Source organism: Tympanuchus pallidicinctus, unplaced genomic scaffold, assembly GCF_026119805.1.
Source record: "Tympanuchus pallidicinctus isolate F22 unplaced genomic scaffold, pur_lepc_1.0 scaffold22, whole genome shotgun sequence".
NCBI lineage: Eukaryota > Metazoa > Chordata > Aves > Galliformes > Phasianidae > Tympanuchus > Tympanuchus pallidicinctus.
In genome coordinates this window covers 41585449-41606284 of record NW_026294739.1, presented here as the reverse complement: position 1 = coordinate 41606284, position 20836 = coordinate 41585449, and the positions used below count along the sequence as shown (strand labels likewise).

Sequence of the window (20836 nt, the reverse complement as noted above, 5' to 3'; positions counted from 1 at the left end):
CCAGTGCTGAAGATGGATTCTTTCCTGGGCAGCGTTGAGACACCATGGGGTCATTTTGGGTTGGGATTTCTTTGCTTGAGCTCAGCAGCTGCTCCACTGTCAGCTGCTCCAAGGGGTTGTGTCCCAGCCTAATGGTTGTGTCCTGGAGGGCTGCTGGACAACTGAACCCAGCTAATTATGCCATCTAAGTGTTGCTGTTCAGGTTCTTCAGAAGAGAAGCAGTGAGTTGTGAACATTGGGTTGTGTGCAGGGTGATGTGGGGCAGGTCTGTGTCTCGGAATCCCATTGCCTGGAGGCAGTGCTGGAGGACATCGGTGGCATTTCAGCTGTCACTCTTGTCACCACAGCTTGTCATTTCTACCCCAGCACATCTGTCAGCTCGCTTGGAGGGTACTCAAAAAGTAGCAGCCATGTTTTAATATGGGGGAGAATGATGGCGAGTGCCAGTGTGTACAGAATGCTGTTGGGATGGTGCTGAGGGGAGCAGCGTTGGGGTGCTGCTGTGCTGCAGGTAGCAGGTGAGGGTTTGGGTTGTGGTTTGGCTGCTTCCGCCCAACGCTTACGATGATCTTACTTCTCCTCGAAAGAGGAGTTCCTCAAAAGCAGAGGAGCTTTGAGTTTGAGGCTGGGAACGTTATTAAGAGCTCAGTTGGTTCTATTTCCTCTTCACGGTGCGATACTGAGATACTCTTAAATCAGAATAATCAGGAAGGAGCAGCTTGAAGCCTTGGGTTCGTGAGGTGTAGGTGAAGGATGGTGTAAGCAGCGTGAATGTGCCGTGATCACGTTGTTCCAAATGCACTCATTTTCTTCTAGTGGAAGTTATTTGAGCCCTGGCCATGTTCCTTTTTCAGGGCTTGTTGAAATTTGTCATCAGCGTTGTTTTTTGTTTTTAATCTGAATGTTATGAAGGCAGGGAAAGGGCAGAAGAAGGGCAGTGTGCTCTTGGTACTCAGAGGTGTGTTTGAAGAGAGTTTTGTGGAGCCCTTCTGCTTGCTGCCCACTTTGCTGCGCAGGAAGGCTGCAGCTCGGAGCCCTGCTGTGTGCTGCCCACTAAACTCAGTGGTTGTAATACAGATAACGCCAGGAAATAATAACACATTTGCTGGGTAGATGCTGTGCATGGTTAAGGGTGGCTTTGCATTTAGAGCACGGCAGAGTTGCTGATTTTTGAGGAAGGTACGGAAATACCTTAACCATGGGGGCTGTGCTGGTTTGTTGGCAGATGTATTTCTGCAGTTAAAACATGTCTTAATTCAGTGATTAAGCAGACCTGACTTGATGCTGTGGTTTGTTTAAAGCAGTTCTGTGGGCTGGTGATAACAATACTTTGCAGTACCAATAGATGGATATCGGTGTGATTGCAGCGTGGGAGAAGGCTGCAGAGTTTTCCTGGAGCTCAGACAGCAGTGGTTGGGTTGGGGTTGGAGATGGAGGCTTTGGCTGCCTGCTCCTTTGTTCCTGGGGGGGGCTGTTCTGCTTCTGGGGGAAGCCCCTCTGTCTCCATGCTGAGGGTTGGCTTAGGGATGGGAGAAGTGCCTCACCTGGGGACGTGACAGCGTGTGCCATGAGCACCTTTGTCTCCTTGTGAGCCCACGCATGGTTGGAGCTGGATGCACTGAGCAGTCTGAGATGGGGAGGCCAAGCAGTGGTGCTTGCTCAGAGCCTTTGCCTCTTTGGGGGTGCTGTGGCTGTAAGTGGTGCACTGTGTGCTCCTGCCCTCTGTGTCTGTTGTTCCGCACTCCTGGCCTGGAGCTCGGAGCTCGGAGGCCGGCCTGCAACTCGTGGTTGTGCTGCTTGGTGAGCTTTGTTTGTTTGTTTAACCTCAGCGATGCGCTGGGTTGAATGGAGGCTGGTTTGAGTCAGCCTGCTGCATGAGCTCATGTGTGAGCAGATACTGGCATCACTTTGGGCTCTTACGCCATTGAAAGCATCAGGGTAGGATCCCTGCCCGGAGCTGCAAGGAATGGAGGGCTGCAGATTGTGCTGCACGTGTCTGGCTTTGGAGGGAAGGCAGGCAGAGAAGATCAGCAGTTTGCTGAGCAGCCACCCCTCTCAGTGCTGATGGCACTGCAGGACCTGCGGGTGCCTTCAGGTGAGCGCGTGGCAAGGCAGCAGGCTGCTCTGGTTCCTGTTGCTGGTTGGCATGCAGGGCAGGCTCTGTGTGCCTGCAGCACCGCCGTTGGGTTCAGACAGCAACATGCAAAGGGATTTTATTTTTTTTTAAGGCAATGATCAGAAACCTGGGAAATGTACCTTAAGCCTTGCCAAGGGCTGTGCTTACGCTGTCCCTTTCTTCTAAGGGCTGTTGACCTGGTGATGACTCAAAGCTGGCTGCGCTCGCCCTGGGAGCTCAAAAGCTCTTACATCCTCCAGGAAGAAAGGGATGGGATGGCTCCAGCAGCTGAAGTTGAGCTAACTGAAAGCGTTACGGTTTTAAGAGATCGAATTAACCGTTGGACTGTGGCTGGATGCTCAGTGTGTGTCTGTACTGGGGCTCCCCAGCTGGCACTCTGCCTCACGCTGAACGTGACGAAGGATTTCTGGTGGTTCATGGCAGGTGGAAGCTACCTGGGACACTCAGAACAGTGCCAGCTCCTCAGAGACGTGCACAGTGGGAGGTGCAACCCCCAGAGCCAGTTCTGTGCTTTCCTTGACACGCCTGTGCTCGTATTAGCTGGTTCAACACAGGTTTGGGATGTTTGGCTTAATAAAAGGGGGGTTATCTTCCAAGCCTGCCTCCTCCAGGGACGCAGAGAGGACCAACAGAGGCAGCTTGGTGCAGCCCAAACTTGGCTACTTTAAAGGAAGTGTTGCAGGCAGATGCTGTGCTGCCTCTGCTGGCACAGAGCTGCTGGCTCTTGCTTGCAGGTGAACAGTGTTTTCTTGGTGGGCTCGGGCTGTTTTGGTCCTGGGAAAATGTACAATTGCTTTTGGAAAAGCCTTACAGTTATTCTTGCTAATTAAAAAAAAAAAAAACAAAAAAAAAAAACCAACAAACAAACCAGAGCCGCCCCCAGCCGGATGAATAGAAGGTCTGGGTAATTGTCTTTCCATTTGAAATCTTGCCTCAAAATAGTTGTTGGGTTTTTTTGTTTGTTTGTTTTTTATCTTCTGTCTCATTTCGTTTTGAGCTGCGTGAAGTTGGTTGCCATGGCATTAAAAAAACCCAAGAACTCAATTCTGTCAGCACAATCACTGCAACAGGTTGCCCAAGGAGGCTGTGGATGCCCCCTCCCTGGAGGCATTCGAGGCCAGGCTGGATGTGGCTCTGGGCAGCCTGGGCTGCTGGTTGGTGACAGGGGGTTGGAACCAGATGGTCACTGTGGTCCTTTTCAACCCAGGCCATTCTATGACTCTGTGGTTTTATGATTGCTCTCTGCCATCATGGGATGCTTTGATTTCAGGGATGGTGGTTTGTGCTGGGGTGGGTGTGAGGGTCCTCCTCCCCCAGGTTCCCTCTGTGTTGGGGCAGTCACTGAAAAGGCACTGCTCTGTTCTGGGTCAGAGCTGCAGGGCTTCCCTTGGCCAATAGGGCTCTGCTTTCCCTGTGGCTTTAGGGTTACAGCACTTGATTGAAGGTGCTCCTATTAGAGCACATCTCAAGGTGGCCTTTGCTTGAGTTGTACCTGAAGTGTCTCCATCGTTGCTGTGTTCTGTGAAACACTTATTTTTCAGGAGCTCTGAGTCCCTCGGAGCAGGCAGCTGGTTCTGTCACTGTAATGAAGCATTGCCCTGTAGGTAGTGGGGCAGGTGGTTAAAACCAGTGCTGCTGCAGCCCTGCTGTGCAGAACCAGCCAGGCAAACGTGCTGCTTTTTATTTAAAGAATAACCCCTGGCCTACCCCAGATACATGCCTGTCGTTCAGTGGCAACTTGGCTATCCCAGAGTCTTAGAATCATCCTGCTGGGAGAAGGCAGCATGCTAAGATCATCTGTCAGCCCCAGCCCTTCGCATCCTGGTGAGGCCATCCTTGCCCTCCCATGCTCAGGACTTTGGTCACAGAGACGTTTTCTTCCAGCCTGTTCAGTGCTTTCCTGCAAGCGAGCTGCAGAGCGCACCCAGCTGAGTGTGCCTTCTAAGTGATGCACTAACTGCCCTGCAGAAAAGTTTTGCTAGTTGCTGTTTAATTCTCTTAATTCTGCTTGGCTTGTAGGCTTCCCACAGCCGTCCAGGCTTGGCTTGAGCTGAGTCAACTTCCACCGCACTGCTCTGCAGCTGAGCTGAAGTAAGGTCTGGAAGAAGCTCACAGCGTCTCCTCGTTACCAAATTGATTTCTGTCCCCGTGCTCCCTCTTTCCACGTGTGTCATAAAGTCAGTGCAGCAAACCACCTTCACCTGACGTCAGTGCAGCAATGCGGTGTCACAGTGCACGGTGTGAATTGTGCACAGGGCCATGAGCTGCATTCACGGGGGTTTAAACAAGTCAGTATTCATGTAATCCTCTTGTTGTAGCGCTCAGACAGGCTGGCTGCAGCCTGCTGCCCGTCGGTACGATGGCCTGAGGAAGCACAGATGGAGGGCTGCTGTGTGCAAGGTGTGTTTGCCAGGTGTTTTAGGTGGCTGTTCACACGAGCCCGGCGGTGACCCTGCTGCTTTTGGGGCCTGCAGGGTCTGAGTCGATGCTGCTGTGTTCTGATACTTGAGGCAGCGGTGAACGGCTGGGTCTGTCAGTATAGCACACAGTGCCTTGCTGGAGCTGCCTGGAGCCTTGCTGGAGCTGCCTGGCTAAGGGATAGGTGTGCTGTGCTGTGCAGCCCTCAGAGCGCTGCGCCGCCGTCGTTAACGAAGCGTGGAGAAGCCTGAGCTGCATTTCGTGGTTGGCAACCAGAACTGCATTCTTAATGAGTAGCGTAGAGCAGCTCACAGGGAAATCTTCTTAGGCACTGTGGAACTGGCGGAGCACGGTGTGCTGTGAAGTGCTGTTTAAATGGGAGATTTCTTGTGGCAACCTTAATAATCCATTTTGTCTGCTTAAAACACGATTTTTCTGCAGCTGCCAGCTTTTCAGACAGGGATCCAGCAGGATTTCAGGTCACCGCTTTCCAGACGAAGTACAGGTTGGAAAACACTTGGCAGCAGTTGTGGCTGGAAAGCAGAGCTGTCGGAGTCACCGTCTGCAGCAGGGGACCAAAGGTGTTGTGACTGTAGTGACGGGGTTTGCTTCTCAGCAGAAAGCAGCAGCCATCTTCGCTTGTGTTGTTTCTACTTAGTTGTGTGAAGTCTTTGCATCTGAAAGCAGGAAAAGCTGAAATGCTGGCTTCCAGTCTGAGTCTTCCCTGTGAGGGCAGGGCTGGGGCTCAGACAGTGAGCTCTTGGCTGGCTCGGTGCATCCCAGCAGCTGAGTGTGGTTTCAACCAGCATCAGCAGGAAACGGCTTTTCCCTCAGTTCAACCACAGCTCTGGAGGTGTGTGCTCATTCTAATTGTTAATAGCATTAATTGGAAGTATAGCTGTGGAAGACTAATTGTAGGAAGGGTGGGATTGTGCATCCACCTTGTGGAGCGCCGTCACACCTGCAGCGTGTTGCATTCTTTATGAATCTCTCCTGTACTTGAGCAGGCAATGAGCATGCAGCAGATCATCACTGCAAATGCTCCCATCTCTGACTGCAGCGATAGCAGCAGTGGGCAGGGAGATGCTCCTGGAACATCCTACCCTTGTTGCAGCTCGGGTAGGACTGAGCAACGGGGCTTCAGACTGTTTGCATCATTCCCATTTCACACGCTCCAAGGCTGTGTTGGCTTTGCTTCTGTGAGCTGAGACCTACACGAAGAGGAAAGATGCAGCAAGCCACAAACTGCAGGGCTTTGCCTCCCACCCCTCCTCCAGGCGTTTGTGAGCTCTTGTGGTGTCCTGCTGTAGAAAACCAGAGTCTAAACTTGTTCTGTTTGGGAGAGGGCGGATGGAATTTAAATAATTCTTTGTATATCAGCTCTTCCCAAAGCAATTTCCCAAATCCTTCCCACTGTTGAGACATTCTGGCGAGATCTGTCATGAATTCACGAAGCCTTTAAAGGTTAATTTACAAACGTTGCCTTTTGATGTGCTCTTTATTCACTGGGGTTCACAGTATCCTAGAATACCGAGAAGGCATTTTCTGAAAACTTCATTGGAATACTGGGCAGCCTGTTCAAAGATGTAGTTGTGGAACAGAGCCTTCGTGCCTTCCTGATCCCGAATCCTCCTGGAAATGATGGGTCAAAGTTATCCACCTCTCTGCTTTTGAGCACATGCCCGTGCTGAGCAGTGAAGGTGGATGCTCTTCTTTTTCTTGTAACATGGATTTTTTTCACTTTTTTGCAAGTCAAACCAAAGCCGAGTCGTCTTAATTAAGTCCTTCCAGCACAAGATGTAGGAACTGTTGTTCTGGCCTATTCTAATCTAAGAAGTGCTAATTTTCCTAGAAATAGATTGTAGCGTGCCATGGAAGTCCTGTGCCCTTCTGATTCTGGTAAAAATCCCAGGGTTTGCCTGATGGCAGTGGATGTAGCAGCTGGTTTCACAGAAGAGCAGTTCAGAGGTTCTATTAGAACCTGTTGCTTCTTGGATCTCGTGGCACATTGCTGGGTTTTGGCTGTGGAAGTATTTATCTTCAAGTCTCCCTGTTTTCTTTGGGATGATATAATGGTAGGATGCCCTCTTTCCCTGGAAGAGATGCACAGTTAGCTGAACCTCTCATTAGTTCCATTAGTTGACCAGTAGGCTGGGGAGGCTTGTCATGGTGTTCAGGCAGCAGTGGTTGTTGGCAGCCACCAAACTGCAGCAGTGTGCCGCGTGCCTGAGGCTGATGGTGCTTTCTTTGGGCTGGAGGTGGATGAGAACCTGTCTGGTGGTCCTGCGTTGCTCAAGGAACTGGAGTTTCTGGTTAAAATAACTTTGCTTTGGTATCCTCAGCAACAGCAGAGCGGGACACAGGTGGTGAGCGTGGGCAAAGCAGCGAGTCTGCATCGGTGCTGCGAGCGGAGGTGAGGTTTGTTTTTGTTTCTCCTCGTCAGCATTGCAGGTTCCATAACAGCTGAGGTTTGCCTGTGTAGTCTTGGGGATGGTTAGCATCTTGTACTGTCGAGCAAATTGCAGTTTTTTTCTTAATTAGTCTCTCGGCTGAGGGAGATAGAGCTGTGTTCGTTTCCATACCAAGAAGTGCCAATGTTTAATGTACTTACTGGCAAGATGTGCTGTGTCAGAAGGTAAGTGTGCAATGGGTGTGGATGTGAGTTACTTACTGTTTGCATTCTTTCCTGCTGTCTGTTGCTAGCTCTAATCCATAGAAAGTGCTTTGTGAGGAGCGAGTCAGAGTTCCTTTTGTCTGCAGCCTCTCAGTGGGATTGAAGTGTTTCTTCATCCTCCTGTGGCAGGTCTGCAGCTGGTGTCAGTCCAGAAGGACTGGGCCCATGCCTGGGGCTGCCCTGAGAGAGAGGTGTGGTACGGGGCAGGATGTTGCTGCCCTGGAGAGCTCATCTGTTCTTGGAGCTGGTGGTTACTTCTGGTGGGTGTTTGCTGTAGGATTGCTGTAGGCTTTTGTCCATCGAGAAAAACTGGAAGTCTTCCATTGCATGTGAGAAGGAGCCTGGGAGCAGCTGTAGGAAGAGGGAAGGGATGCAAGCAGCTCATCCCCGTGTTCTAGCTAAATTTGTCTTGTACCTATCCTAACAATACCTGCTAAGTTGTGTGCAAGCTTGGAGTGTGAGCTGGGATCCACACGATGAATGCTGCTCGTGGCTTTGGAGGTGTTGCAGTGCTCCGTCCTACCCTGGTGGTAAGGCTGGCACAGTGGGGTGCTCCTATCACTGCTCTCAGGGGAGAAGGATGTCGGCGTTCGGCAACATCTCAAGATGTCCCTTTTGGGACAGGGCGTTCAACCCAGCCCCAAGGAGGGATGTCTCTGGGCACAACGCCGTGTGCTCCGTTGAGATCCGGCTCTTGCATACAAAGATCTTGCTGCAGCTTATTTGTCTCATTCCTTTCCAAATGGTTTCATTACTGAGATTTCCTGTTTTGAAGAAGGCATTGTCCTGGGAATGCATTGGGCTGTTTTGGAGGGGCACATAGCGTGTGTTCCAGCTGATGGAGGACCTGGTGCTCGAACTCTGCGTGCAGGAATGGCAGTGATGGAGTGGGACAATCCAAAATTTGTAGGCTTTCCCTTTCCGAGCTGCCTTGTGTCAGGCAGGGCAACGTGAGCCCGAGGTTCTGCTGTCCCAACCTTCTGGTGTCTTTGAGAGGCTTTGGTAGAATGCTTACAGGAGAGTGTTCCTGGAAAGCCACATCCACTGTGTGCTGCTGCATTTGTTGTGCACCCAGGATGTGTGATCAGGAGAGACTGAAGCGTGGTGACCTCAGAGGCTCCAGGTGGGATTCATCACCCCGCAGAATGCTGCTCAAGGCAGGAGGAGGAAGGCTTTGGCTCTGTGTGGGAGAAACAGGGGTTTGGTGAAGCCCTGATGGGAGGAATTTCGTGTGTTGTAGCAAGCTGGGCTCAAAGGGGTTAAAAGTCTGCACCTGTGGTACGTGGCTGTGTAAATGAATTCAGATTAGATATCTAATGGAAAGCATGTTTTAATGAACCCTGGCTAATTACTCTATTAAGTTCTTGATCAATACGCTGGAGACTTAAAACTACTTGTAGATTGTTTTATTTTTTTAAAATCTGCCCTCTCTGTATCTTTTAAATCTTCTGCATCGAATCAAAGCAACTGGAGGCACTTGGGCTGCAGTGCTGCTTCACCAGGGCCGTGTGCCTTAGGGGCACTGAGTGCTGCAGGCTGAGCTCTTCCAAAAGCATTGAGTTTTTGGTGGGAAATGTGGGTAAAGAAATGGTTTGAGGGCTGATGGTAGGAGAGAACACGAGTTTTTCTTCTTACTGAGTTGTATTAAAATGTGCAGGTCTATTAATTGGAGCTTCCTAATGAGATCTGCCTTCTGCTGTAGGTTGGAAGCTGTTCTGTGTGCTTGGTGTAGGCTGACAAGGCAGATCTGTGGATGTGGTTCTCTACAAGAGGAGTTCCTGTAAATATTTGTCTACCCACACCCGTGTTGTGACCTGCACAGAGTTGTTTCTGCTGCTGTCAGACCTGGTTTGCTCCATTTTCCTGCGTGCAAATTGCAGTGGACTCGGTGTTAATTAATGTCAGGCAGGCGGCCTTACCCTTAAGGGATAAAGTACTGTGTTTAAATTGGTTATATTAAGGAAACTGGGAAACGTGAAGTCTCTTCTCATCCAGCTAATTAGCCAGCCCATGGATGACGTGCTCGTAGTAACGCATCGCCATGGGTGTGCAGGAAGGGAGAAGGAACACTTCGGTGCGAATGGGGAGCCGAAAGTCAGCAGTCAGCTTGCGCTGCCCTGGCTCGGGGTTTTGCTGCATCAGTTCTTTGCCTTATTCCTTGAGAAACTGCAGGTTTGTCACACAGGTGGCTCCTGTCTGTGTGTGCTCAACCCGGGGCAGCTCAGGCCTTGGTGGAGTTGGTGGATGGCTGGGAGGTGATGTGGGACCGCCAGGGGCCTTCGGTGCACTCCGACAGCAGCAAACCTCCTCCGTGAGGCTTCCAGATGAAAAGACAGAACAAGGATGCACAGACTTTGTTCTCTGCTCCCTTGGAAAGCTGGAATTTCATGCCTTAGTGTAATTGTGGAGCGCACGTTCCGCATTGTCTTATCTTCCATTGGTGGTGGTGCTTTTGTGCTTAACTCGTCTGCTTTGTTTCACTGTTGATACAGCTCTTGTTGAAGGGAACAACTCCCTGTTCTGTTATCGAGGGATTGTTCAAGCATGACTAGAGATAAAATTAACTGGCAGGTCAGCGCCGTGTGCTCCGAGGAGTGGCTGAAAATGATGGCTTGTGTTCCTGGGCTGAGTGTGAGCTCAGGCAGTGATACGAACAGATAGGAGTGGCCAGGGGATGTCAGCTGGGCTGGGACTCTGAAAGGACAGGAGCCAACCTCAGTGGGGTTATTTTCTTCAAATAAAAGCTTAACAACTATTCTGCAGCTACCATTCTTCAGTGCTTTTGTGCTTGCAGGAGGTGTGGCTGCCCTGCCTTGTGCTCCGTTTGCACGGCTGCTCCGCTGTTGCAATAAAAGTGTGCTGAGATGCCTGGAGAGCTGGTGCTGCCCCATCCCTGCACACAGCCAAGGTCAGGGAACGGGGCTGTGAGCGCTGATGGAGCTGTGGGTGTCCCTGCTCAGTGCAGGGAGTGCGAGCAGGCGGCCTTTGAAGCTCTCTTCCAACTCAGGTGATCCTATGATTTAATCCCATGGGAGCAGTTTCGTTGCAGCAGCGGTGCTTCGTGTTTTCTTCTTCCCGTCCTTTTACTTAGGGCCTCTGCTGCAGGAAGAAACACCTGTTTGGCAGTGGAGCATGATGGAGACTTCAGCAGTGCTGGAAAGCTGTTCTGAGAACAGGTAAACCCACTCTGTTCTGTTGCCATGAACTCCCAGCACAGACCCTGTGTGCTCCGCCTGGATTTCCAGCAGCAGCGCAGAGAAAGGGCTGCAGCCCTTCAGTCTTCACACGATGAGTTTATGCAGTGATATTACAGGATTTTCATCGTTTACCACTTAATTTTGTGTAATTCCCTCCCTAATAACATAATTGAATTTTCAGCTTTCCTCTTAGGTACTTGAAACAAAAGCAGGTTGTTTCTTGTCGGGTCAGCCACGGCGCTGTGTTCCTTGTTCCTTACTTGATGCAGTAAGTGTTATTAACGAGGCAGCACGGCTGGTGGTCCCCAGCTTGATGTGCCATGCTCAGAAACCTGCTTAATTAGGTGTTAAAATCCGATGTGTTGCTGTGTGGGCTGCCTTGCAGGCTGGGTGCAAGCAGTTCAACTACTGCTGCTGGTTAAAATCAAAGAGAACTTTGCAGCTGGCTGAGCTGACACAGTGCTTTCCGTGGTTTGCAGCAGCTTTACGTTTTCTTGCAAGGATATCTTTGGCCAAACCATAGGTGGTTTCATTCATTCCATTGTATATTACAATATAATGTATTACAATACGTACATGAAATGCTTTCTTTGCTGTTGCTGGGTTCAGAGGAGTCTTCTGTGCCACAGTTGTGTGCTCGGTTACACTTGCTGCTTGCTTGCAGAACTGAGCTGTGAGTTGAGCAACTGACTGAACCCACTCCTTTGACAACCATTAACTTTGGGAGGCTCAACCTAGCTCGGCAGTGCAGCTCCTCAAACAACAGTGGTAACTATGGCATTCAATGTGCTGGCATGAGCAAAGGGATGGCTGTGCCCATCTCATGTCCTTTTCTCTCTGCTGTCCCCTTCTTAACCCTGCTCAGGGATGTGAGCAGCAAGCAGGACGGGGTGAGTGTGCAAGGCATAGCTGCTGGAGTGGGACCGGCTGCACACCACTCCTGCACAGCTCGTGCTTTCAGGTGCAGTTCACTGTGTGAAAGCAGGAGGCTTTCCGATTAGAATTGTTTCCTGTTATTTCTTCTGTTGCTCAAATGTGGTTATTTGCTCTGCGAGCCTCAGAAGGTGTCTGGTCTCAGAGCAGTTTGTGATGTGTGTGTGTGGGGATGGATGTACTTGGGTTCAGGGTAAGGGCTCAGGGCAGCTTGCTGGCCACAGGAGATGTGCCTGCAGAGATGTGGGTGTTCAGGGGAAGAAAGCTTCCCTGCCCCTTCCACTCAGCACAGAACGACTGCCTGGTGTAATTTTCTGGTGACCTGCTTCTAATTAACATGCAAATTAACTGCTTGGTGCTGGGGATTGGGATTGCAAATACTAAGTGCTAATGTGCATTAGGCAGGGAAATCCCCAGCATCTGTTCAGCTCCAGCACCGCCTTCACTTAGCTGCAGCCCCCACCAAGGCACAGCAATCCCCCTGCTGCCAAATGGCTCCTCTGCCTCCCTTCAAACAGAGAGGTTTGTAGCTCTGTCAGTCAGATGCTGGCTCACTGCAAATGCCTGCCAGGAAAGCAGACAGGATGGGCTGCCCTGCACTCAGGAGGCAATTGCAGTGGTCACAGTGAGGCTGTGCCTCTGCCCTCAAGAGCCTGCTCATTTGTAGCATCCCCTGCTGCCCAGGTCTGTAACAGCTGATTTAGTACTGTCTTGCTGTTCAAGGTACATTAAAACCCACTTGACTTTCGGCTCACAGCTTGTTCCCAGTGCTGGCAATTAAGGAAGGCCCATCATGCAAAATGAGCAGATTTGGAATGATAAAAATGAGGCAAGGAAGTGCTCAAAACCCCATTTTGCCCCCATCTCTGACATTCAGCTTAAGCTTCCCAAGTGGAAAATGATGAAACGTCAGACTGTCAACAAAATACCATCAATTCTGGTGCAGGGAAGACCTGCCTCTGTTTGTCTGGGGCGTGCTGTGATGCTGCTGTGCAAAGCCTGAAAGCTGCACGCCTCTCCTGCCTTGGTAGTATAAAGCCTCACTCTGCTAATCCTACTCCCACTGCAACTTTAAATAGAAGATGGGGGAAGAAGGATCAAGCTTTCAGCTCAAATAATTGATGGATTAACTCCCTTTTCCTTATCTGGAAGGGCAGTGAGCTGGCTGGGAGCCCCACCTGTGTCAGTAGGACCTCACCTGTTCCAGCAAGGCTTCTTGTGTGATGGAGCTGCTCTGGGAGGCAGCCAGCCAGAAATGCACACCCTGGTGTGCCAAACAAAGACAGGGATGAGTTCAAAGGTGCAGGAGGTCAGTGAGCTTGGTGCTTACCAGGAATCAAGTCTGTCTTTGTCTGCTCTGCTTTTCAAGTGGTACGTAGAGAAATGTGCTGTTCCAGTGACCTGCGCTACGTTGGAGAGTTGCTCCCCCAGTTCTGGAGGGGGTCCCAATGGTTGTGGTGAGCTGCAGAGCTGAGCAGAGGAACAGAGCTGGTGTTGGATGCCTTTGGGCAGGGAAACCACCTCACACCCACTGCCCCATTCCCTACGAGCAAGCTGCAGCAAGTCTGGGTTTGCAGAAGCAAGTTTTATTTATGTACCTCAGAGCTCTGCGTCCAGCAGGCGATCCTTGTGTGACTCTAGCAATTGGAATCAGTCAAGGCCAGTTCACTGAAAAGCATGAGGGAAGACTGTATTGTTGGGTGGCTGCTTTCTGTGCAGGTGTGCACTGTGAGGACGAGTGGAAGCGCTCAGGTTTCTGAGGGCTGTCACTTGTTTGAAGATGCCCACTTGAGGACGCGGGGCTGACAGCGGGTAGCAGTGCGTGCGCTCTGAGAAGCAGCTTTGCACTTTCCAATGGCAGGAGCCTGCTTTGCCTGAAATTATTACTTGCAAACGTGTGAACCTGTGGGAAACTGCAGCGCTAATGCTCGTGATAACAAGCCTGGGAGCTGGGTCGGAGCAGCAGTGCATCCGAGTGGGTTTGGTGTCAGAGCTCTCCTGGGGTTGCTGCATGTCTGTAGCAACGTGGTGCTCGCCTGCAGAGAGCTTTGTTTGCAAGTGGTGGGCACTAACATAATAACCAGTATAATGACAAGGGCCAAATCAGCTTTTTGTGTTTTGAGAAGCACAGCGCATCTAGCACGGGAAGATGCATGCAGCATGGCAGGGTTACAGATACCGATCTGCAGCTCTCTGCCTCTTCTCACCCAGTTTGCATGCAGAAATGGCTGCAGCTCTGGCACAGCAGAACTGTCACCTATTAGAAACAACTCAGGAGAGTCAGCATGTGAGCGTGGCATCCCCGCAGGTTTGTGCCCTTCGTTGGTCTCTGAGGTTCCCAGGACATGGACATTTGCCTGGATGATCTCGCTCGTCCTGCAGAGAAAAGAATACACGTTTTTCTGCTGGCTTCTGGCCTATCCGTGAGTGCTGGCGTTGATTTGGAGGATGTGGGTCTGCAGTAGCTCAGCTTGACCACTCTCCATTTGCCCTGCACCATCCCTTGCCCCCGTCGGCAGCTGTTGAGGCTGCTGTGAGCGACTGCATATCAGCAGAAAGCAGCAAATAAGCAGAACCTCTCCATGACAGTTATTGAGAAGCAGGGAGGGTGGCGATGTGGGTTCAGGGTTGTTTCTGGGGGGATTCTCTGCAGCATAGCTCTACCACTTCTCTTCTGTGGATCCTCCGCGGGGTTTGTGCTGGAGCTGATTGTTTGAGGGTCCGTTTTGGGAAAAGGATGAGCTAAAAAGATATTTCCTTGTGTGGTTCAGGGTTACTCCACGGCATCATCTCTTCTTGACTTCAACATCAAGGCTTGTTTGATAATTTCCTAGATTTATCCATTATAAAAATATCCGTATTAATCTGGTTGCCTCAGGTTAGCGCATTAAGTGCTCTGGTATAGCTACAAATGTAAACCTGAATTTACTAAATTCAATTTTGCAGGCTTCAGGGAGCCTGAAAATGCTGCTTTTGGAATGCTTGGTCCGTGTGTGATAAAGTGAAAACTGTCTAAAGCTGGCAGTCCTTAGCTTGCTTTAAGGCTTTTCTGTCCTTGCTTCTTGTTCCCAAGGCAGTGGGGATGGAAGGCATTGCCATGCCCTGTGCTGGGACTCCCTGTGAGCTGTGCAGAACTCACTGCACAAAGCAGCATCTTTTCCTTACCACCTTCTAAAGTGGATGGAAACCTGTGGAGGAGCACTTTCCATTAAACGTGGGTGGGGGGAACCCTGAGGATTGCATCTGGATGCCTGATGTTGGGGAATAAAGCTCGTGAGTTGCTTCTCTCCATCTGCTTTCATTTTTTGGATGCCTGCACCTCCTGTTGTGCCATGATTGGGCTCTTACCCAGTTAATGCCAGAGGAGCTGTAGGTGATGACTTTCAGCGTATGCACTGCTGACTTCACTAAAGAGAGTGCACGTGCCCTACGGCGGAGGGATGGGTTGCATGTTGTGCCACATGCACACTTGCTGGGGATGCTCCTGCCTTGTAGAGCTTTATTTGGGAATATCTGATTTCTTTCTGCACACGTTTAAAGCATCTCATGCCTCTGTTGCGCGTTTTATCTCGCCTTCAGCGGTCCTGGGACAGTGGTGTTCCCAGCCTCTGCTCTGCTCTCGATTGGTGACCTTAGGAACACCTGCATGAACGCTTGGCTAATGGGTGGGTGAGTTCCTAAGCTGCTGTGCTCTCCTGTATGGAGGCTGGCACCTGGTATCCACTCATCCTGCTACGAAGACCAAAGCCAGGCAAGGAGGTCGCAGGAGACCAAAGTCATCGTTTGTTTTTTTTGGCAGGGTTAACCTGTGCCCGATGCTTTCAGATCTCACCTTGTCGTCGCAGAAGTTGCGCTGTGCCAGCATCTTTTATTTCTTATCGTCTGGTTAATCTGCATGCAAAGGGCTTGAATGTTCACAGTGGGCAAAAAAATGTGTCTGCATGAGGGCTTTATACCAACGAGAGCGGATCAGAGTCAGCATGGTGAGGGGAAAGCGGGGAATGAGGTGCTTGGAGGGAACTTTGGTCTGCTTCAGGACTTTTAACACATCCCTTCGTACTGTTTCAAGTGCTGTCTTCTAAGGAAAACATCTTTATTCTGCCTCGTGGGTGGGACAAAATGCTACCAGGTTCTACAGTGAGGACTGCCTGGGTATTGCCATCAGCATCATGGCAGTGTTCCTGAAAACCAGGTGTTCCCTGCTGTGGATTTCCATGCCTGTAGAGGCTGGAGTTTGTAATTTAATGTTTATTTCTCCAGCCCAGCTGGCCTTGGGATGGTAGGAGAACATTGCTTTCATGTGTAACTTCAAACAGGTCAGCAGTGCAACACATCACCACTGGAGCGTGGTGTTTTCTGTCAGATGAGAGCTGCTACCCACTGTGTATTTCTACTCTGAAGCTCTCTTGTAGTTGTAAAGGAAAGATCAGGGAGAAGGTGCAGTGCTGCTCGTGTGGATCCTTAAGGTTGGAGGAGACCTCTCGGATCCCCCAGCACATCCCTCAGTGCCACGTCCCCAGGGCTCTGGGACATCTCCAGGCATGGTGAGTCCACCCCTCCCTGGGCAGCTGTGCCGCTGCCTTACTGCTCTTCCGAAGCAGAAATTGGTCCTAATTTCCAACTTAAGTCTCCTCTGGCACAACTTGAGTCTATCACCTCTCCATCCTATCTCTAGTTACATTCTGGTCCTTCCATCCTGCCCTGTGTAACTCAGGCAGGATTTGGGGCTGCCATCCCAGCCTTCTGGCTGGCTAACAACAAAATCGAGTACAAGTGGGAGGAAGAGGCCGACTCAAAGCACTGGGGCTGCTGGTTGAACCCTGGTGTTCTGATGGTGGCAGTGGCACAGCGGTGCTGCTGTGGCTGAGCAGCATGGCAGCAGCTGGGTTTTCCTTTTCCTCCCCTGCCCCTTCCTCCCCCGTTATTTCCACTCCACAGCTATTAGCGGAGAAACCGGAGGTGTGCTCAGTCTCTTTAATTGCAGCTTGTCTTTATTCATAGCTTTTTAAGTAGGAGTTATGGAAACAGTAATTGGAAGGATTTGTGTGCAGGTGTCTGGCTGGCCGCGTACCGGTAAGACATCTTTCTACTAACGCTGCTTTCCAGAAAGCTCCTTGAGCTCTCTTTTAACATCCAGCATCAAATACGTCTTTATTTTTTTCAAACTTGCTCATCTGTGTAAAGCTGGCCAGCTATAATTTCTTCTCTTGGCCTGAGGGAAGCTGATCTGGCTGCTTACCGCAGCATCGTTTTAAATCCTCTGAATTGCCATCGCATCCAGGATTTCCAGGCAGAACGCGTGGCTGAATGGCTCTGTGTAGGCATTGAGAGGAAGAGCTCAGGCTGAAAGCCCCGCTGCTCTTTGGAGAGGAGCTCTGGGAGACGCAGGGCACACTGTGTGGGGCAGATCACAGCACGGCCTGGGTTGCAAAGGAGCACAGTGCTCATCCAGTTCCAACCTCCTGCTGTGTGCAGGTCGCCAACCAGCAGCCCAGGCTGCCCAGAGCCACATCCAGCCTGGCCTCGAATGCCTGCAGGCATGGGGCATCCACAGCCTCCTTGGGCAGCCTGTGCCAGTGCCTCACCACCCTCTGAGATGCTGACCTGCTGGGAGGCAGCTTCCTGGGAGCGCACGGCCCTCATAGGGAGGTGCAGCGCTTCCATAACACTGTGTGCAGGCTTTTGTAAGGGACAAATTGAGCAAAGGCGCTCAGTTTGGTGCTGTAACAGGGCTTTTGTTTGCCAGATCTAAAGGCAAATGGGGTTCTCATTTGCTAGCTTGTTACCAGTCCCATGGAAACCTTGCCTCCTCGGTGTCTCTGAGGACTTATTCACATCGAGTTTCACTGGAGAAACTCCAAGTGATTTTATCTGGGGTTAAAATAAACAGAATTTGCTTTTCTTCCAGCAGCATAAAGACAACATTATGATTCATCCAGGCTGGAGTTCTGCTGCACAGCGCCTGTGCTGCTGGAGAAACCCGAGCAAAGCAAAAACAAATGCATGTAAATTGGGTTGTGTTTTACATCCCATAGAACGGCTTGTCGTTGCCTCTGCCCTGCATGCTGTACGCAGGTTCCTAAATAGCACGAGCTCTGGGTGATGAATCAGGGCTGCTGGCGGCTGCTGACTCATTTCCTTATTGGTGCAGATGGCTCCAATAAACCTTGCTGGGTAACTCGTACCGTGTGAAATGCAGTTCCTCATGAGAAGCTTCCATCCTGCGTGCACAAGTGCTCCTGAAGCCCAAGTGCTGAGCATGGTTAGTGCATAGCAGAGGATGCAGTGTGGAGGCAGCTGCCTTTGCTGTTTCCACCTCCTTCCTCCTGTTGGGCTGAAAACCAAGCCGCCATTTATCCCAGCACCATTAGTTTGCTATGCTCTGAGTGTTTATTTAATGCAGTGTTTCTTGCTTTTTTGGAGTGGAGTGCTCCACCTTTGGGCAGGTGGAAGTGAAGCAGTGCTGTATTTCTCATAGAATAGTTAAGGCTGCAGAAGACCCGAGCTCATCAGCTCCTGCCATCCAAAGTGCAACTGCTGACACCTTGGGTTTGCTGTGCACTTGCCATCTGCTTGCATGCAGAACAGCCAAGTGTGCTGGCCGTGCTGCATTGCATCCATCTCCAGGAGGAAGGATTCCAGTCTCTGTGCTGTACGGGGTGCCTAAGGACGGTGGGGTCAGCTGGCTTCACCTTGTCTTTCTGATCTCTTCATTAATTTCTTGGTAGCCTTAATGACAAGGAGGACCAAGTGTTGGGGAGATCAGTATCCCAGGCAGATATAAGTAAGCTCAAAGCCTGGATTGGAATAATTTCAGTCTTGCTTGAGCACAGCAGTAATTTTTCTGGAGTTTTCTAGTCTGGCTGTATTATTTTGCAGCTAATTTTAGCCTTAGCAATAGCTAAGCTGGGTATTTTTCTTGACTAAACAGATCTGCTCTGTAATTATTTAAATGCTTGCATCTTAATGTTTCTGTCTTTTTAATAACACTTAAAAACAGCAAGACATTATCTGCCGAATTACTTTGCCGTTCATTGGGCTGCTTCTGGGTGCGAGCAGAGATTTAATTAAAGCACAGAAGGGGCTCTCAGGGAGGTGGTCAGTGAGCATGGTGGGGTGGGCTGGGGGGTCTGAGCTCTCTTCCAACCTGAATGGTTCTGTGATTCAAGATTTGCTTTGCCTTCAGCCTTAGAGCATTGGGTGAGAGCGGGGCTCTCGTGGCGTCTGGGGGGAGGGAAGGTTTCAGAGTAACGCTGCTCTTCCTGTGGTTTGTGGTTGGGCTGCTTTGAGGTATTTGGTTTCTATCGCCTCTGAGTAGAAGAGCTGGCAGGAGTTAAAATTAGCTGAGTCTGCCTCCCACCTGCTTGAGTGCCTGCTTATTTTGGTTCAGGGTGGAATGTGTGGATTTAAGTCATAGGGCTGAGAACGGTGCTGCTGCTGCCCTGGGCAGTGGGCACAGTCCTTGGGGACGGGGCCCCTGTGGGATGGGACAGCTGTGCCCCACTGAAGGAAGGGAGGAGAGCACTCTTGGGGGAAGAAAGTATGGCTTGGAGCATGGAGAATAGGAGTAATGGGCCCACACTGAATAACAAATATGAATATTGGCTGCTAGGAGCATTGTTCTGTTGGTGCTGAGCAAAGCTCTGTGCAGGGCAGCCTGGCGGAGCACTGCAGTTGAGTGACGGAGCTGGCTGCAGCTGGAGCTGCATTGCTTTGCTTTGCTTTGCAGCACAGCATTCTGTTATCTGTGGGAGCAGGGATGAGGAAGCAGCACTTGCTCAGAAAGGTGCTTTGAGGAGTGCTGCCACTGCTGTGGCAAACAAATAACTCTGGGGCTCGTTGTGCCCTGCAGCGCGTCGGGGCAGGCTGGAAAACCTCCAGGAGAATGGAGAGGAGCAGCCAGGCAAGAGCAAAAGGAGACATCTGGGATGAGTTTGCTTTGATGGTGCGGAGCGTTAGAACAGCCTCTGATGCATGGGGCTGGTGTTGAAATGAGGAAGGCGACTGCAAAGAGAGCTTCAGGGCCTGGGGGCCCCCCATGCAGAGACGGAAGCAGGAGGAGCTGCAGGAGAGAGGGCTGCTGGCACCCAGCTGGCTGCAAAGAACCTGCAGGGATGTTGGGCTGTCAAAACTGGTGCATGCCCTTCAGCTGCACTGTGATCTGCGGTCACTTGCAGTGCATGTGAAACCAAACAGGAGCATTTTCTGTCACTGCAGAGAAGGGCTGTGCTTGTATGTTTACTAAGCTGTAAGTAGTGATGTAAGTAAATCACAAAGTCTTCTCATCTGTTTTATCACCAATTTAACTTTTTTAATCCCACGTGATGCTTGCAGGAGTGCAGGATGTGCGAACTTGGCTTGCTGCAGCCTTATGCTGCGAGGTGTTCCAGCAGCTTTGAGGATGGGCAGATTTCTCTTATCCTATTCCTGCCTGTGTCTGCCCACGTTCCAAGAAGTGCTGTGGACCATCCTAAGCTGGCTGTGGGGAGGGAAGGCCTGCAGGAGCTGCCTGGGCTTGCTGAGCTGGTTCTTGCCCCCTGGTTCTTGCTGTGGCAGTGCAAGGCTGGCTGCCTGACACCTGAGCTCTGAATTGCCTCCTTGTAGCCTTGTGCTGCTGGGACAAAGGTACTGCTGTTAGCTGTGTGAAGGACGTGGCTCCTGAGTTGTTTTCCCTTAGCAGCCTGATAGCCTCCTTGTTTAGCAGCTCCTGGGTTATCTGCCATATCTCTGCGGGTGATGGTGATAAATGTTTGTTTGTTTGAGGTCAGAGTGAAGAAATTCAACCCTGCCTAGTGCTGCAGACACATGCTCTGTGCTTTGCTATAGGCGTGCACGTGGCAGCACGCTGAGCTGGGCCCCCAGCCTGGCCTGACCTGCCTGCAGTCGTGGGGACGTGGCTGCTCTAATTGGCATCGTTTCCTAATGGACCTTCTGATCTTTGCACAAGAGCTTAGGCAAAGTGCACCAATAGCAAGCAAATCACCATTTTCTTTTATTGCTTTGCTGCATGCTTGGTTCTTGTTGACTCTTGCTTGGGCCAGTCCCAGGTTGTCCCCAGTGCCTGGAGGCTGCCCACAGCTGATAGCTGTCCATCACTGGTGATGCTCAATTGGAAGGAGCTGTTGACTCTGCTGAGGGTGGAGAGGCTTTGCAGAGAGATCCAAACAAACCAGAGAGCTGGGTAATCACAAACCAGGTGGATTTCACAAGAGCAGTGCTGGATTCTGCACCAGGGAGGGGACAGCCCTGTCTGTCCAGACAGAATGGGGGGTGAGAGCCTTCATCCTTGGTAGCCTGCTGGGATTCTTACCTTGCTCACCAAAATCCAGTGGTGTGAATAGGGTTTAGATCCTTGGTCTTGATCCTTGGGGATGGATGTAGGAGGAGCTCTCAGACCCACAGTCAGCACAGTGTCCTCCATTCCCTGGGGCCCAAATATCATGCGGTGCCAGGTGCTCCCACTGCCCCATGCCTCTT

At 50.9% G+C, this 20836-nt stretch overlaps 1 protein-coding gene across 1 annotated transcript in view; it reads left to right on the top strand.

The window, feature by feature from the left end:
- GLG1 (golgi glycoprotein 1) overlaps positions 1-20836 on the top strand; it is a 56582-nt gene that overhangs the window by 1130 nt on the left and 34616 nt on the right. The window lies entirely within an intron of this gene.